The sequence below is a fragment of the Macaca fascicularis genome, chromosome X (genome assembly GCF_037993035.2).
Source record: "Macaca fascicularis isolate 582-1 chromosome X, T2T-MFA8v1.1".
NCBI classification, from domain to species: domain Eukaryota; kingdom Metazoa; phylum Chordata; class Mammalia; order Primates; family Cercopithecidae; genus Macaca; species Macaca fascicularis.
Window position 1 is genome coordinate 135,692,992 of NC_088395.1, and position 18,274 is coordinate 135,711,265.

The 18,274-nt window shown below is 39.0% G+C and overlaps 1 long non-coding RNA gene and 1 pseudogene across 9 annotated transcripts in view; both read right to left on the minus strand.

The window, feature by feature from the left end:
* LOC107128559 (uncharacterized) overlaps nt 1-18,274 on the minus strand; it is a 294,024-nt gene extending 275,750 nt beyond the window's left edge. For all 9 annotated transcript variants that reach the window (XR_010584328.2, XR_010584335.2, XR_010584334.2 and 6 more), the window contains exons 1-2: nt 18,114-18,274; nt 17,895-18,005 (exon numbers count right to left, since the gene is read on the minus strand). This is a non-coding gene — a long non-coding RNA (uncharacterized lncRNA). The remainder of the gene's footprint in view (nt 1-17,894; nt 18,006-18,113) is intronic.
* On the minus strand, nt 17,106-17,223 carry LOC123571512 (5S ribosomal RNA; annotated as a pseudogene).

Sequence of the window (18,274 nt, forward strand, 5' to 3'; positions counted from 1 at the left end):
TCATAAAGCCAAATCAGTGTTTTCATCTTACTAGATCACTTTTTGCATCATCTAACATAATTTTCCAGAGCACATAATTTTCACTTCCAAATAACAGCAGAAGACACAACATTTTTTAAATGCTTCTATGATGCTCTCTCTAGAAAAAAAATGTTACCAGGCAACAAATACCTATAGGCATAACATACATAACATTTAGACCATTTTTTCCATTAATGGTTTAATATAATGATTAAAACTATAGCTCTGAAGCTTGACCAGTTAACATTTATTGAGGAATTTCTATGCACCAAGCCAATCACCTTTCAAAGTAAGCCTCTGGGATAAATATCGTTATTAAGCCCATTTTTTACATGGAAAAACAAGGCTCAGAGAACTTGAGTAACTAACAGCTAGTGAGAATCTGATAGCAAAGCCTGAGTGCCTCTACTTTAGCTGTTCCTATCAAAAGTCTTACCTAGAGATGTGTTATAACATTAACCACAAGGATCTAGTGGAAGGAGAGTGTTGTCCAGAGTCCTTGTCAATGTTGTCAGAGCAAAATTTTCTGTTTTGAGTTTATTCAATGACTTCAGGTAATTTTAATACAAGGGGTTGCAGAGAATTCAGATGTTTTTGCAAGAGTTTTTCAGATTTTTTATTGATACACAATGTTTGTACATATTTATGACATACATTTGCATAGCATACATAATGATCAAGTAAGGGTATTTAAGGTATCCATCACCTCAAATATTCATCATTTCTATGAGGTGGAAACATTTCAAGTCCTCTTTTCTAGCTGTTTTGAAATATACAATGCATTGTTGTTAACTACAGTCACTCTAACCTGCTTTGAACATTAGAACTTATTCCTTCCATCTAACTGTATATTTGTACCCATTAACTAACTTCTCTTTGTTGACTCTCCTACACAACCCACACATTCTTCCCAGATTTCTAGTATCCATCATTCTTCTCTCTACCTCCATGAGATCAATTTTTTTTTCTCCTATATGAGAACATGCGATATATGTCTTTCTGTGCCTGGCTGTCTTCATGTAACAGAATGACATTCAGTTTCATCCATGTTGCTGAAATGACATTATTTCATTCTTTTATATGGCCAAATAGTATTTAATTGCATATATATATATAAAACATCTTATTATACTGTAAGTTCTGGGATACATGTGCATAACGTGCAGGTTTGTTACATAGGTATACATGTGTCATGGTGGTTTGCTATACCCATTAACCCGTCATCTACATTAGGTATTTCTCCTAATGCTATCCCTCCCCTACCCCCCAACCCCGACAGGCCCCAGTGTGTGATGTTCCCCTCTCTGTGTCCATGTGTTCTCATTATTCAACTCCCACTTATGAGTGAGAACACGTAGTGTTTGGTTTTCTGTCCTTGGGTTAGTTTGCTGAGAATGATGGTTTCCAGCTTCATCCATGTCCCTGCAAAGGACATGAACTCATCCTTTTTATGGCTGCATAGTATTCTATGGGGGTATATGTGCCACATTTTCTTTATCCAGTCTATCTTTGATGGGCATTTGGGTTAGTTCCAAGTCTTTGCTATTGTGAACAGTGCTGCAGTAAACATACCTGTGCATGTGTCTTTATGGTAGAATGTTTTACAATCCTTTGGATATATATCCAGTAATGGGATTGCTGGGTCAAATGGTATTTCTAGTTCTAGATCCTTGAGGAATCGCCACACTGTCTTCCACAATGGTTGAACTAATTTACACTTCCATCAACAGTGTGAAAGTGTTCCTATTTCTCCACATCTTCTCCAGCATCTATTGTTTCCTGACTTTTCAATGATCGCCAAACTAACTGGGGTGAGATGGTATCTCGTTGTGATTTTGATTTGCATTTCTCTAATGACCAGTGATGTTGAGCTTTTTTTCATGTTTGTGGACCACATAAATATCTTCTTTTGAGAAGTGTCTGTTCATACCCTTTGCCTACTTTTTGATGGGGTTGTTTTTTTCTTGTACATTTGTTTAAGTTCCTTGTAGATTCTGGATATTAGCCCTTTATCAGATGGATAGATTGCAAAAGTTTTCTCCCATTATATAGGTTGCCTGTTCACTCTGATTATAGTTTCTTTTGGTGTGCAGAAGCTCTTTAGCTTAGATCTTATTTGTCAATTTTGGCTTTTGTTGCCATTGCTTTTGGTGTTTTACTCATGAAGTCTTTGCCCAGGCCTATATCCTGAATGGTATTGCCTAGGTTTTCTTCTAAGGTTTTTATGGTTTTAGGTCTTTTGTTTAAGTCTTTAATCCATCTTGAGTTAATTTTTGTATAAGTCGTAAGGAAGGGGTCCCGTTTCAGTTTTCTGCATATGGCTAGCCAGTTTTCCCTGGCTAGGGAAATTAAATAGGGAATCCTTTCCCCATTGCTTGTTTTTGTCAGGTTTGTCAAAGATCAGATGGTTGTAGATGTGTGGCATTATTTCTGAGGCTTCTGTTCTGTTCCATTGGTCTATATATCTGTTTTGATACAAGTACCATGCTGCTTTGGTTACTGTAGCCTTGTAGCATAGTTTGAAGTCAGGTAGTGTGAGGCCTCCATCTTTATTCTTTTTGCTTAGGCTTGTCTTGGCTATGTGGGCTCTTTTTTGGTTCCATATGAAATTTAAAGTAGTTTTTCCTAATTCTGTGAAGAAAGTCAATGGTAGCTTGATAGAGATAGCATTGAATCTTTAAATTACTTTGGGCAGTATGGCCCTTTTCATGATATTGATTCTTCCTATCCATGAGCATGGAATTTTTTTTCATTTGTTTGGGTCCTCTCTTATTTCCTTGAGCAGTAGTTTGTAGTGCTCCTTGAAGAGGTCCTTGATATCCCTTGTAAGTTGGATTCCTAGGTATTTTATTCTCTTGGTAGCAATTGTGAATGGGAGTTCACTCATGATTTGGCTCTCTGTTTGGCTACTATTGGTGTATAGGAATGCTTGTGATTTTTGCACTCATTGATTTTATATCCTGAGGATTTGCTGAAGTTGCTTATCAGCTTAAGGAGATTTTGGGCTGAGACGATGGGGATTTCTAAATATACCATCATGTCATCTGCAAACAGAGACAATTTGACTTCCTCTCTTCTTATTTGAAGGCCCTCTATTACCTTCTCTTGCCTGACTGCCCTGGCCAGAACTTCCAATACTATGTTGAATAGGAGTGGTGACAGAAGGCATCCTTGTCTTGTGGCGGTTTTCAAAGGGAATGCTTCCAACTTTTGCCCACTCATTATTATCTTGGCTGTGGGTTTGTCATATAGCTCTTATTATTTTGAGATATGTTCCATTAATACCTACTTTATTGAGGGTTTTTAGCATGGAGTGTTGAATTTTATCAAAGGCCTTTTCTGCATCTATTGAAATAATCATATGGTTTTTGTCATTGGTTCTGTTTATGTGATGGATTACGTTTACTGATTTGTATATGTTGAACCAGCCTTGCATCCCAGGAATTAAGCCAACTTGATCATGGTGGATAAGCTTTTTGATGTGCTCCTGGATTCGGTTTGCCAGTATTTTATTGAGGATTTTCACATTGATGTACATCAGGGATATTGGCCTGAAATTTTCTTTTTGTTGTTGTTGTTGTTGTGTCTCTGCCAGGTTTTGGTATCAGGATGATGCTGGCCTCATAAAATTAGTTAGGGAGGAGTCCCTCTTTTTCAATTGTTTGGAATAGTTTCAAAAGGAATGGCAGAAGTTCCTCTTTGTACCTCTGGTAGAATTCGGCTGTGAATCTGTCTGGTCCTGGGCTTTTTTTGGTTGGTAGGCTATTAATTGCTGCCTCAATTTCAGAATTTGTTATTGGTCTATTCAAGGATTCGACTTATTCCTGGTTTAGCCTTGGGAACGTGTATGTGTCCAGGAAGTTATCCATTTCTTCTAGATTTTCTAGTTTACTTGCATAGAGGTGTTTATAGTATTCTCTGATGGTAGTTTGTATTTCTGTGGGATCGGTGGTGATATCCCCTTTATCATTTTTTATTGTGTCTATTTGATTCTTCTCTCTTTTCTTCTTTATTAGTCCAGCTAGTGGTCTATTTTGTTAATCTTTTCAAAAAATCAGCTTCTGGATTCCTTGATTTTTTGAAGGGTTTTTTTCATGTCTCGGTCTCCTTCAGTTCTGTTCTGATCTTAGTTATTTCTTATCTTCTGCTAGCTTTTGCATTTGTTTGCTCTGGCTTCTCTAGTTCTTTTATTTGTGATGTTAGGGTGTTGATTTTAGATCTTTCCCACTTTCTCCTGTGGGAATTTAGTGCTAGAAATTTCCCTCTAAACACTGCTTTAGCTGCGTCCCAGAGATTCGTGTACGTTGTGTCTTTGTTCTCATTGGTTTCAAAGAATTTATTTATTTCTGCCTTAATTTCGTTATTTACTCAGTAGTCACTCAGGAGCAGGTTGTTCAGTTTCCATGTAGTTATGCAGTTTTGAGTGAGTTTCTTAATCCCGAGTTCTAATTTGACTGCACTGTGGTCTGAGACACTGTTTGTTATGATTTCCATTCTTTTGCATTTGCTGAGTAGTGTTTTACTTCCAATTTTGTGGTCAATTTTAGAATAAGTGCAACGTGGTGCTGAGAAGAATGCATATTCTGTTGATTTGGGGTGGAGAGTTCTGTAGATGTCTATTAGGTCTGCTTGGTCCAGAGCTGAGTTCAAGTCCTCAATATCCTTGTTAATTTTCTGCCTTATAGATCTAATATTGACAGTGAATAAATACCACAGTTTTTAATCATTCGTCCATTGATGGACACTTAGGTTGATTCCATATCTTGACTATCGTGAATAGTGCTGCAATAAACATGGCAGTGCAAGTATCTTTTTGATATACTGATTTATTTTCTTTTGGATAAATACCCTGTAGTGGGATTGCTGGATCATAAGGAGTTCTATTTTTAGTTTTCCGAGAAATCTCCATACTATTTTCCATAGTGGCTGTACTAATTTACATTCCCACCAACAGTGTATAAGACTTCCCTTTTTTCTGCATCCTCGCCACCATCTGCTATTTACCATATTTTTAGTAATAGCCATTCTAACTGAGGATGATATCTCACTGTGGTTTTGATTTGCATTTTCCTGATGATTAGTGACGTTGAGCATTTTTAATACACCTATTTACCATTTGAATGTCTTCTTTTGAGAAATGTCTATTCATGTCATATGGCCACTGCTTAATGAGACTATTAGGTTTTTTACTATTGAGTTCCTTGTATATTCTAAATGTTAGTCCCTTGTCACACGAATAGTTGATATTTTCTTCCAGTCAACAGGTGGTCTCTTCACTCTGTTGATTGTTTCCTTTGCTGTTCAAAACCTTTTTTGTTTATTACAGTCTAGTTTGTCTAGTTTTGCTTTTGTTGCTGCCTGTGCTTTTGAGCTCTTGGCCATAAAATCTTTGCCTAGACCAATGTCCTAAGATGTTTTCCCTATGTTTTCTTTTAGTAGTTTTATACTTTGGAGTCTTAGGTTTAAATCTTTAATCCACCTTGAGTTGATATTTGTATATGGTGAGAGATAAGGGTCTGGGTTAATTCTTCTACATATGAATATCCAATTTTCACAGCATCATTTATTGAAAAGTGTTCTTTCCCCAGTGTATGTTCTTGGTACCTTTGTAAAAATCAGTTGGCAACAAATAAGTCAATTTATTTCTGGGTTCTCTGTTCCGTTCGATTGGTCTATGTGTCTATTTTTATACCAATACCATGCTGTCTTGGTAACCATAGTTTTGTAATATATTTTGAAATCAGGTAGTGTGATGCCTCCAGTTTTGTTATTTTTGTTCAGGATTGCTAACTATTTGGGTCCTTTTTTGTTCCCATATAAATTTTAAGACTGTTTTCTCTATTTCTGTGAAAAATGAAATTGGTATTTTGATAGGTATTGCATTAAATCTGTATATTTCTTTGGGTACTATGGTCATTTTAATAATGGTAATTCTTCTAATCCATGAGCATATAATGCCTTTGCATTTGTCTGTGTCCCCTTTAGTTTCTTTCATCAGAGTTTTGTAGATTTCCTCGTAGAGGTCTTTCATCTCCTTATTAAACCTATTCCTAGGTATTTTAATGTTTATACCTATTGTAAATAGGATTGCCTTCTTGATTTTTTTCCTCAGCTAACTCATTATCAATGTAAAGAAACACTACTGATTTCTGTATGTTGATTTCGTATCCTGTAACTTTACTGAATTTATCAGATCTCAAATTTTTTTTTTTTTTTGGTGGAGTCTTTAAGTTTTCTATCTATAAGATCATGTCATCTCCAAAGAGGGACAATTTGCCCTCCCCTTTTTCAATTTGGATGCCTTTTTTTTTTTTTTTTTTTTTAATCTCTTGCCTGATTGCTCTGACTAGAATTTCCAGTACTATTCTGAATAGGAGTGGTGAAGGTGGGCATCCTTGTCTTATTCCAGTTCTTAGAGGAAAGGCTTTCAGCTTTTCCCCATTTAGTATAATGTTGGCTGTGGATTTATCATATATGGCCTTTATTATGTTGAGCTATGTTTCTTCTATGCCTAGTATGTTGGGAGTTTTTATCATGAAGGGATGTTGAATTTTGTCAAGTGCTTTTTCTGCATCTATTGAGATGATCATATGGTTTTTGTTCTTTCTGTTGATCTGATGTATCACATTTATTGATTTGCATATGTTGAACCATCCTTGCATCTCTGGGATAAATCCCACTTAATCATGGTGTGCTATATTTTTGTTGTGCTGATTCAGTTTACTAGTATTTTGTTTAGGATTTTTGCATCTATGTTCATCAGGGATATTGACCTGTAGTTTTATTTTTTGTTGTTGTGTCCTTATCTGATTTTGGTATCAGGATATAATGCTGGCCTTGTATAATGAGCTAGAGAGAATTCCTTTGTCTTCAAGTGTTTTGAAATATTTTGAGGAAAACTGGTGTTAGTTCTTCTTTGTGAGTTTTGTAGAATTCATCAGTGAAGCCATTCGGTCCTGGGCTTTTAACTGTTGGGAGACATTTTATTACTGCTTCAATCTCATTACTCATTAATGGTCTGTTCAGGTTTTCTATTTCTTCTTGGTTCAATCTTGGTAGGTTGTATGTGTCCAGGAATTTATCCATTTCCTCTAAGTTTTCCAGTTTGTTGATATATAGTTGTTAATAATAGTGTCTGATGATCTTCTATGTTTCTGTGGTATTAGTTATAATGTCTCCTTTTGCATTTCTTTCATTTATTCATTTATTCATTTATTTATTGAGCTGGAGTTTTGCTCGTATCACCTAGGCTGGAGTGCAATGGCATAATCTCGGCTCACTGCAAACTCTGCCTGCCGGGTTCAAGTGATTCTCCTGCCTCAGCCTCCCGAGTAGCTGGGATTACAGGCGTCCACCATCACACCCAGTTAATTTTTGTATTTTTAGTAGAGATGGGGTTTCACCATGTTGGCCAGGCTGGTCTAGAACTACTGACCTCAGGTGATCCACCAGCCTGCCTCAGCCTCTCAAAGTGCTGGGATTACAGGTGGTGCCCGCCCTCCTTTTTTACTTCTGATTTTGTTTATTTGGGCTGTCCTTCTTTTTTTCTTGGTTAGTCTAGCTAGTGGTTTATCAATTTTGTTTATCTTTTCACAAAACCAATTTTTTATTTTGTTGATCTTTTTTATTTTTTTTAAGTCTTTTTATTTAGTTCTGCTCAGATCCTTGTTACTTCTTTCCTTCTACTAATTTTAGGTTTGGGTTCTTCTCGCTTTTCTAATTCCTCGAGATGCACTGTTATATTGTTCCTTTGAAATTTTTCTACTTTTTTGATATAGGCATTCACTGCTATAAACGTCCCTTGTTAGCACTGCTTTTGCTGTATCTCATACGTTTTGGTATGTTGTGTTTCAATTCTTGTTTCAAGACTTTTTTTTAATTTCCTCCTTAATTTCTTCCTTGACCCAATGGTCATTCAGGCTCATATTGTTTAATTCCTACATATTTTTAAAGTTCCTAAAGTTACTCTTACTAATTTCTAGTTTTATTCCATTGTGGTCTGAGAAGATACTTGATATGATTTCAATTTTTAAAAATGTGTTGACACTTGTTTTCTGTCCTAGCATATGATCTATCCTGTAGAATGTTCCATGTGCTGATGAGAAGAATGTGTATTCTATAATTGTTGGATAAAATGTTCTGTAAATGTCTGTTAGGTCCATTTGGTCTAAAGTGCAGTTTAAATCCAATGTTTCTTTGTTAATTTCCTTTCCAGATAATTTGTCTAATACTGAGAGTGGGGTGTCACTTCTTCCAGTTTTTTTGAATTTGCTTTCATAGGGGAGGACTTATTCCTGAAGATGCATTTGCAGTATTGGTTGGTAGGGCATTTTGGCTTTGATTCTGAGCATGTGCAGTTGTGTAATCTCTGTATAATTTCTTCAGATGTAAAGAGTGTCAGTAGTGTCTGTGGTTTCCTCGGTGGCTTAGGGTGTGGTTTTTAGCGGTGGCTTTGCTTAAGTTTCACTGGGGATAGGTTTGTCAGGTGGGCCAGTCCTTGGACCACTGTGGTGGCAGTGGTGGACTGCACACACCTGTCCTTGGGCCCCAGTGTGACATATACTGGCACTAGTATTAGCAGGTCGATGCAGGCCAAGCATTTGGCCCCCAGGCAGCTTGCTTGAGTGTCAGCAGTGGCAGTGATAGACCAGGTGGTAGGGTGGGTCCTTGGGCCCTTGGGCAGTGGGTATGTTGTGACCGACAGCAGTAGCAATGGTATGACAATCTACTGGCGCCCAAGTGTCTGCACAGGTGTTGGTGGTGGCTACAACAGGCTAAGTGGGCCAGTTCCCAGGCCCACAGGTGATGCATGCTGATGGGTTCCAGCTGTGGTGATAGCATCATGTTGGGTGGGCCTGTCCTCAGGCCCCTAGGAGGAGTGCTCAGATGCCAATGATGGTGGATGGGGTAGGGCGATCCTCAAGCCTAGAGATGGCATGCTTGTGCACCAGGGGAAGTGGAGCCAGGCTGACTGGACATGTCCTCAGGCCCCCTACTAGTGCATACAGGTGCTGGCTGTGATAGGCAGGAGCAGGGTGATCCCCATGCTCCCAGCAGAATGCTCAGTTGGGGGTGGCAGCTGCTGGGGAGGGTGGTGTTACTTTCAGTGGCAGCAGCCATAAAGAAGTGGCTGAGGAGCACACACTTCAGCCCCAGGTGGTGGCTGCAAGCAGGATAGCCTTTCCTCAGGGCACATGTAAATGTACAGTGGCCCTGCTACTGGGGCCAGCAGGTTTGCTGCCAATGGTTTGCACTTCAGCCCTGGAAGTGGCATCTGGCTGTGGGTGGAGATGTCAATGGGACTCTAGGAATGTGAAGATGCAGGGGCTGTTGGGCCTGATGGCAGAATGCACTCTGGTGGGAGCTGGGCTCTTAAAATGACACTATGCTGCAGTTTCTTGGAACTGGAAGGGGGTGAGGCACAGCAAGGTTGAACTCAGTGTGAGCTCCCTCTCTGTAACAATGCTGCTGCACAATCTCCAGGCAGTTAGTTCCCTGGGTTAGTCTCTTGGCCCACATGGATCCAGGGCTCTCCTGGGGCTAGGACAGTGGGAGTCTGCAGTAGGAATGTGAACCACAGGAATCACTCACTTACCCTTTTCCCACATGGGGGAGCCTCTTCAGGCTCCCTGCCAATCCTGATGAGCTGAGAAGGCCTCTTTCCCTCTTTTTCCTTGCCTTAGGTGTTTCCTGTCACGTATCTGTTGTATTCCAGCATTCTCTCTTAGGTGATCTATTTGAAGTATGATTATCTACACACTATTTTGGTTCTTCTTTGTGGAGGAGGCAAGTACCCAATCACTAGTCAGCCACCTTGAAGCCCCTCTCGATAGTCTTTTTAGGAAGGTTCCAAATTTACTAAATCATGAATAATCCTCCGGGTGCTTCAGCTCCATAGATGACCTGGGAGTGTTGGCTGACTCAATGACCAAGAAGCAGGAAGACTGATGCTCTGGCAGCAATGGATTTTTTTTTAAAAAGGCATAAACTCCAAAATGAGGACAACAGTAAAGAGACCATCAGTATACCAGAGAAATCAGGGCATTTCTGAAGATAGAAAGCAGATGCAGGCATGGTAACTAATGAAGAAGCAATAACCTAAAGAATGCATAGAGAAGTACAGCCAAGAAAAGAGTCAGTGTGCCCTTTAGGATCCCAGAAAAGCTCAGAGTTCAGAAGGACCAGGTACAGCAAAAAGTAGAAGTGAAGTGTGGAACTGACAACACTGAGATTAATTAAAAGTCTGTATATGGAACAGTTGTCTCTCCTCAACCTCCAATTCCCCATACAAAAGAATATAATTACCAGGCTTCTATCCTAGGCAAGAGAAAGGAGGATTATTCTCCAGAGGAATTAAATAGTCCTAGAGCAAAGGCCTCTGCCTTATGTTCCTTGAGGGATCCCTACCAGATCAGCCTAAAGTGAAACCCACTAGTTGACAAGCTTTACCCAAGCACAGCACTCTCAAGCAGTTGTTTATATTTTATTGCATTATTGTTATATATGAAGACATGCAGGCATCACCAGGCATTTGAAAAAAAAAATTGTAATGTAAATGAGATCAATAATAAACAGAGAAATGGTCCCAAGAGCAACTGCAACAGTTCAGGGAATAAAGAGAACTTAAAGAGCAGTAAAACAAAACAATTTTAAGTAGTGTTCTCAGAGAGATTCATGATATTGCATCCCCAAAACACGGACGAAATGCAGTGATAAAGGACCAATCAGAGAACAAGAAAGAGGTTGTGTAAATTTAAAATGTGATTTTCCAAATAAAACTTAGTGACAAGTTTGAGCATAAGGGTGGGGAAATTTCCCAGAAAATAGAAGGAAAAGACAAAGAGATGGGAAATCTGAGCAAAAAGATAAAAGATATAGAGGGTCAATCCAAAAATTCCAAATCTAATTAACAGTAGTTTCAGAAAAGAGACAGAGAGAGCAGAGAGGGAGAAATTATTGAAACAAATTATACAAGATAATTTTATAGAACTGCATGAAGAATAGAGTTTCTATATCAAAGGGATCCCCCTCAGTGCTCAATGCCACAAATCAAAAACACCTAACAAGCCACATCACTATGAATTCCAGGACACCAAAAAGAAAACAGTGTTGAAAGCTTCCAAAAAGAAAAAAAAATGGTGATCTATAAAGGTACGAGAATTGGATTGGCATATTTCTCATTTGCAACATTGGATACCAGACGACAATTGAGCCATTTCTTCAAGTTCTGAAAGAAAAGTACTTTCAAATGAGAATTCTGTACCCACAAACTTATCAATCAAGCCTGAGAACAGAATCAAAACATTTCCAGAAACTTAAAACTCAGAAAGTTTATCTCACATACTCTTTCTTATGAAATTACTTGAGGCTCTATTCCAGCCAGAGAAACTAGTAAACCAAAAAAGAAAACAATGAGATCCAAGAAACAGTGGTTCTATCCAAGGACTGCAGTTAAGAGAAGTCCTAGGGTGACTGGTATCTATTAGGACTAGAGTGCAATCACACCAGATTGCAGCAAGGTGATGGAGGGTTCCAGGAGTAAGGTACCCACAGAAAACAATAGGAATCAAGAGCATTTACACTATCCTTTAAGAACTGGAACAACCTAAGGAGATGGCAAAGGCAGACAATTCCTGTGAATTAGGAAAGCAACCAAGTAAGCAATAATTTGGGTAATATAGTTCCCATGGAAGCCTCTGGAAAGAACTGCGTAAGGATAAAATCCATCCAGGAAAGAGATAAACAAAATAAAAAAATTTATAAATAAAGATTCTTTGGTAAAATGGACTGTTTTTCCAGGCATTAAATCTATGCAAATGTAAAATGAAAACTAAGCAACTACAGAATTGAGGTCACAGGAGTTGCTCACCTTGGGCAATGTGCTCAGTGGAGAAACTATATTCTTCAATCTCCCCTACAGATGAGGGATGTAATGAAATACAAATAGCAGTTGGGGCTGCTGGAAGTCTTTCTGACCTTCTCCCCCTTCCGTTTCTTGCCTAGAATGTAGACATGATGAGTAGAACTCTAGCAGCCACCTCATAACCTTTAAAATGAAAGTCACACACTTAGCCTGGGAAATACGGAAGCCAGAGGAAGCTGGATCCCTATTGAGTTCATGGAACCTTCACCATGACTGACTCCCACCTCCAGTCTTCCTTCAGGTGAGAGACTAGATCCTTATGTGTTTAAGTCATTACTGTCAGGTCTCTATTAACTGCCAAACACAATTTCTAACTGATTCCTAGAACAGAAAGTACATGTTATTGATCTTGACAATGTAAGATGGGGAAAACATGTATGATTTCCTCATCTTTCATAGCAAAGTCAATCAATATCACTTAAAATCGGAAAAAGAAGAAAAAATACAGTAACACCACCTCAATGTTTTTTTCATCAATTTTTTTCCCCTCAACCTTAGAAGGATCTGTTAGAAACTGATATTTTTATGAGGAATAAATATTTTTCCAAAGTTTACAACTCCTTCCACTTTACTTCATTTTCTCTTTGTTAAATTCTAGTAAACATAAATTGAATAATTTTGATTAAAATATATATAATATTGCCAGGTGCAGTGGCTCATGCCTGTAATCCAAGCACTTTGGGAGGCTGAGGCAGGTGGATCACTTGAGGTCAGGAGTTCAAGACCAGCCTGGCCAACATGGTGAAACCCTATCTCTACTAAAAATACAAAAAGTCACCAGGTGTGGTGGCGGGCACCTGTAATCCCAGCTACTGGGGAAGCTGAGGCAGGAGAATCACTTGAAGCTGGGAAGCAGAGGTTGCAGTGAGCTGAGATCACACCATTGCACTCCAGCCTGGGCATCACAGTGAGACTCTATCTCAGAAAAAAAAATAAAATAATATATATATATATATATATATATATATATATATATGCATCTATCACATGCAATGAGATATCTGGAACACTATGAATCTCATGCTAATGGACATTTATCAGGGTGGTGAGATCTGAGATGGTTTTAGCTCCCAACTTTTTACTTTGAATTACTAGAATTTTTTGTAATGAACTTGTATCATTTTTAGAAGAATAAAGTCCTTTTGAAATAAGATGATTAGAGTCAAAGATCTCCAAAGATCTTCAAGCTCTAATAGTTTTAATAGATTTAATATTCCATGAAGCAAATGCATATCCATAATTCAAAGGCTCCACATTCTTTTTTAAAAAACAATAATATCTCACTAAGTCATCTGAGTCTCCTTTGATCACTGATCTTTGTTGAGGCTCAAGGCCTGTTAGAAAAGCACTAGATGACTTCAAATAACTTTAGAGGACAGTGTGTTCTCATTAACCAAAAGCAATTTTTTTAACACAAATGGAAATTTTAAAAATGGGAAGCATGCTATCTAATTAATCTAAGAAAAATGAAAAAACATTAACTTACACATAGCTTTTTGTTTGTTTGGGATTTTTTTGAAACAGGGTCTCGCACTCTGGGCTGGAGTGCAACGGCGCAATTTCAGCTCACTGCAACCTCTGCCTCCCGGGTTCAAGCAGTTCTCCTGCCTCAGCCTCCTGAGTAGCTGGGATTACAGGCTCCCGCTACCACACCTGGCTATTTTTTGTATTTCCAGTAGAGACAACGTTTCGCTAAGTTGGTTAGGCTCATCTGGAAATCCTGACCTCATGATCCACTGCCTGGCTAATATTTTTTGTATTTTTAGTAGAGACGAGGTTTCACTAAGTTGGCCAGACTGGTCTCGAACTCCCGACCTCGTGATCCACTGCACCCGGCCCACATAAAGTAGTTTTAATATTTAGATGTAATTATGGTAAACTGTATACTTAAAGAGGCTATAAATATAACTTACATTGTCATCACTTTCTTCAATACCAAGAGTCCAAATATATTGTCTGGTTGGAGAACCCACTATTCCTATTCCTCTAATCTCTCCCAGTTCTTTCATACCTCTCTGTCTTTGCACACATGCTAAGGCTTTCTCCTTCATCTCTATTTGGCCAAATGTCATTTATCCTTCAAAACTCAGTACCTCCTACCACTACAGGCCTATAGCACCTGGGGTATACATCAGTTATAACGTTTTCAGGGCCCTGTGTAATTGTGTAGGTTGTGCACTGCACAGGGCACACAGATGAGGGAGTAAGGGGGAGTTAAAATCCAGCCTGAGCTCAGCTGCTAAGTGAGCTCTTACCTGCCTAGAGGAGGACTCTACTAAATCTGCACAAATGTTGACCTTACAGGTTCATGTTGACTCTCAGGGTTGTTTGGATTGAAATCAGAAGTTTACTGCTCCTCCTAGACTGTGAATGCATAAAAGGCAGGGACAGTGGCATGTTCACCCTTTTACCCCCAGCATCCTCAATGCCTAGCATAAAGTAGGAACTTCATATTTGTTTAATAGATCCTGAATAAATATAAGATATAAACAGTTCCTTAACCTCTTAACATCACAGTGATAACAAGTGCCAGAAATTTTTCTCTCACCTTTAGGTTGAAAAACATTTTTTAAAAGTCATACAGGAAAATAAATAAAACTAATATTAAGTCAGTCGCATTTGTATGCCAGGAATTTCACATATATCATTTCATTTTATGCTTCCAATAACCCTACCCATTAAGTCCTCTTAGTAGTGATCATACTTAACATACTTAATCAACATACTTAACAATCAGTACAACATAGGCACCCACCAATCAGAGTGGACACTGATAGAGCTCAGCTATAAACAACTGTTCCACCCATGCTGGTAAGTATCAACTCAATGTCAGCCCTGAGTATGTCATCCTCACATTAGAGATAGGCAAATGCATGCTCGGGAAAGTTAGATAATGTGTCAAGCTCACATAGCTAGTTAAGTGGAAAAACCAGGCCTACAACCTGGCTGATTCCCAAAACATGTGCTCTTTCCCCCATACCATGATACCACTATATCATCTGTATATAGATTAGCAGGCGTGTGGCAGCTTCGCCTGTTTCCTGACATCTGGCGCAATGTCTATTCACTAGAGTACTTCACCTCCCCAAAGAGGAATAATCATAGTTTTTAACTCTGAAGTAATTACCTTGATTCCACAAGTCACACGCAACTACTCATGTGGCTTTATAGTAATGCTTCATATCTTAATAAATCTGAGTGGTACATTTTTATTACTTCATACATTGAAGGGGTTAGGAACAGGAGACAATTCTCAATTAAGGCTCCTGGCTCCCTTTAAATTTGCTAAAGTTAATTTTCTTTAAACTTGGACTAAATAATGTAGTTCCTTTCCACAATTATACCTCAACTGCTTAAGATTATACCCAATGTAATTTTGTTCTGTGAAAGTTCGGGGCAATACTTTGCATCCTACACATTTTACTATTGGTTAATGAATTCTAGCTTGTTTCAAGAGATCATATGTTCTATGAACACATGTTCCTTTGGGGACCCTGTTATTTACTCAATCCTTGGACCATCCACCATATAGCCCTATGGCCAGACACTATACATAATGCCAAATCCCTACTAGGAATGAAAACACTGAACAGTGCTTGGTTTGTTTTGAGTTTGTTTTCCATTACAGCCCTGCGGGGAATTCTAATAAACTAGTTTATACTATTAAATCAGTTCTTCTCTGTAAAATAAAGGGGATTTTTTTCCCTTAGTTTAGTTTTACTGGAATGTAGTACTAACCTACAGACAATCTAATCATTCTGATTTGTGACCAAAATTTATTTCACTTGCAAGAAGACAGTGAACCTAAGGAAAGATTATCAGTTTTAAAATGCTTTTTAAAAGACATGCTTTCCCTTTTTTTAAAGCAAGACATGTTGAAATTGCTTTAGAACAAATCAATCAAACTATGAAATGCTTTATTTACAACTACATTGATGCAAGTACACATAGAAAATATTGTACACATGCCTTCTGTAATATAAGTTTTGGATCCTCTTTCCATCTAAATCATGGGGCGGCATTCAAAATAATTAGCAACCAGAATGGCACAGACATAAGCCAATCAAAATGGAGGAGGCCAACCCTAGCCCTGAAGCAGAAGCCTGGAGTCCTCTGCTATGCCACAAAATAACCCTTTAGTTGTTGGGTAGTAAGAAGGTGTTGGGGCCCAGGAAGGGATCAAGTCAGTTGGGGTAAGAACGCATTCAAGAGGTTCAGGGAAGGAACTATTTACCAATCACTAAGTAGTATTCAGTATTTTAATAACAAGTTTAGCTGGTTATTAAATAATTGCCAGTATTGTTATATTCTAATTTATATTTTAATATTACAGTAATAGCAGTATAATTTAAAATAAACACTATGGTGAGTACCATCTAAAAATCAATCTGCCAGTCAATACACTGTACTCGAAATGTCCATCAATGCCTGCCAGACCCCAGGCCCGTTGTCCACCTACTCTACTCTTAGCCCCTACTGTCTAGCAGCCATGTTATGTATTATATTAGTGTGCCCTTCATTGGACACAGCCAGTGAGACTCAGGATGAATTCACAACTCAAGGGCCAAAAATCCACAAGCCAGTCAGCAACCTTTGACATAGCTGGCACAAAAATAAACTGGCCAACCAATCAGACTCCCAATCTTGGGAATTTTGAGTTGGGAAGCATGGAAAGATTCACGCATGGGGCATTAGTCCTTCCTGGCAGGAAATGAGAATTCAAGAGGTGATCACAGAAGTATCACTATATAAAAAGAGGATTGGAGGAGCTAGGGTTGGACACAAGTGGCAACAGTTAATCCCAGGTGAGTATGGACATCACAATCAGCATATGAGGAACAGTGGCAATCCAGGTGCCAGGAGGGATAACACAGGGAGACCTCTGTTTTGAGTTTACAAATCAAGGGCTTCCAAGGATCATAACTGTCAGATGACCTAGTGAAACTACCATACAGCGAGACAACAAAGCCCACTTCAGCTCAACCACCAAAGGCCTGGATTCAAATTGGCACCCTAGAAACAGCAGTTTTCAAAGCGTGATTCCTGGACCAAGAGCATCAACATCACCTGGGAACTTGTTAGAAATGCAAGTATCTACTGAATCAGAAACTCTGGAGATGGAGCTCGGCATTCTGGATTTTTTTAAATTAAATTTAAATAATGCCTACAGCACTCATGTTCCCAGGGGGTCTCCCACCCAAGTACTAACCAGGCCCAACCCTGCTTAGCTTCCAAGATCAGGTGAGATTGGGCATGTTCAGTGTGATATGGCAATAGGCCAGTTTGAGTTTTAACAAGTCTTCCAGGTGATTCCAATCCAAGTTCGAGTTTGAGAACCAACCCCTCAAGTTGCCTTTGCCCAGAGTGCCAACATTACCTAGAAGTGTACTTCTGCTGCCCTCAGATCATCTCAGGGATAATCCTCCCAGAGGCAGATTCCCCAGTCAGTCAGATTTGCTGATGAAAGAACTCCTCTGCAATAGTTTATGCTTACTGGTTTCAGTATATAATTCATCATTCCCAAGCAGCTGCAAGGATGCAATATACACGCTGAACCAAAGACCATAAGCAGGCCCAGGAACTGAAGATTTAAGGATGTCCCCTAAAGGTTGCAGACAGAGACTGACAGGCAGCTTTTAATATGATTCTTTCATATGGCTTCTAGATGAAACCGAGTTGTGTCTCTCCTGGAAGCACATGTTTGTGGTTGAGGTGTAATAGGTAGGTGGTTTTAGGCAGAAACATCTTTGGTATTGTATATAGGAGAAAGGTCAGCGTACTAACGGGCAAGAAACAGACTATATGAAAATGTCAATTACTGCCTGTTAGTCCACTGCCTGCTTGCAACCTCTGCTGCTCTTGCTGCCAAGTTTTATATCACATGACCTCACCCTTTAGCCACAGGGTGTACCCCTGACCCAGTTGTAGCCAAGTCAGTCGAGTCACTTACCTACAATGTGGCCTGATGCAGAAGATGATCTATGCCCATATGATTTCTCCCATTCAAAAACGTGAAGGCGGCAGCAGTTAGAAATGAGAGTTAGAGTTTACCAAAAATGTCCTGAGGAAGAGAGGGATCTATGAAGGATCATGGCAAGAAAAAGTAACAATAAAAGCAGAACTCATGCACAAAATCAGTAGGCCATTGATTAGAGCTATGGACACATACAGAGAGAAGCAGGGATGCTGAGAGAGAGAATGACAATGACAGAGACATTGAGAGAGACATCATGTAGCCCCGGAGAGAGATGAAGAGCATAACTGCCTCGATTCCTGCTGGCTGATGTCCTTATAATAACCACCTGTTCTTATTTAGGTAGTCAGCGAGTT